This window comes from Capsicum annuum, chromosome 8 (genome assembly GCF_002878395.1).
Source record: "Capsicum annuum cultivar UCD-10X-F1 chromosome 8, UCD10Xv1.1, whole genome shotgun sequence".
Taxonomy (NCBI): domain Eukaryota; kingdom Viridiplantae; phylum Streptophyta; class Magnoliopsida; order Solanales; family Solanaceae; genus Capsicum; species Capsicum annuum.
Window position 1 is genome coordinate 77,488,248 of NC_061118.1, and position 588 is coordinate 77,488,835.

At 41.2% G+C, this 588-nt stretch overlaps 1 non-coding gene across 1 annotated transcript; it reads right to left on the minus strand.

The window, feature by feature from the left end:
- Positions 1-253: 253 nt before the first annotated feature.
- Positions 254-359, minus strand: LOC124886854. The gene has a single exon (XR_007044260.1). It is a non-coding gene; the product is annotated as a small nucleolar RNA R71 (small nucleolar RNA).
- Between the last annotated feature and the right edge of the window lie 229 nt (positions 360-588).

The window sequence follows — 588 nt, forward strand, 5'->3', positions numbered from 1 at the left end:
CAAATGAAGGGACTTTTGGGGGGGCAAGTTTATGAGGACCCCAACTTACATTTGAAGAATTTTGCAGAGGTGTGTCCACCATTCGATATTGCACACATAACCCAAGAGTCCATCCATCTTTGCCTCTTCCTATTCTCTCTAACGGGAGAGGTGATACTATGTCTTCGTTCTCTTCTAGTAGGTTCAATTACTTTATTGGATGAACTCACCATGGCCTTTCTTGATCTGTATTTCTCACCTTCCAAAATGCTCCAATTACGGGATGAGATCACTAATTTTAGGAAATTGAATGGTGAACCCTTGTATAAAGTGTGGGAAAGATTTAACAGAAAACTCATGCAATGTCCTAACCATGAGGTCCCAAAGAAAATGCTTCTCCAAATCTTCTATCGGGCCCTTTGTCCGTTCAACAAAATTATGGTAGACAATGTGCCGGGGGGGCTCTTGTGAAGTTGACTGCGGATACAAATTTTCTTGAGGAAGTTAACAAGCAAAATCAGGGGTGGCATACCCATGATGTTGAGGTACCAAAAGAATCTCCTACTACCTCTGTTGTTAATAAGGAACAATGGAAGAGAAATAAGAAGA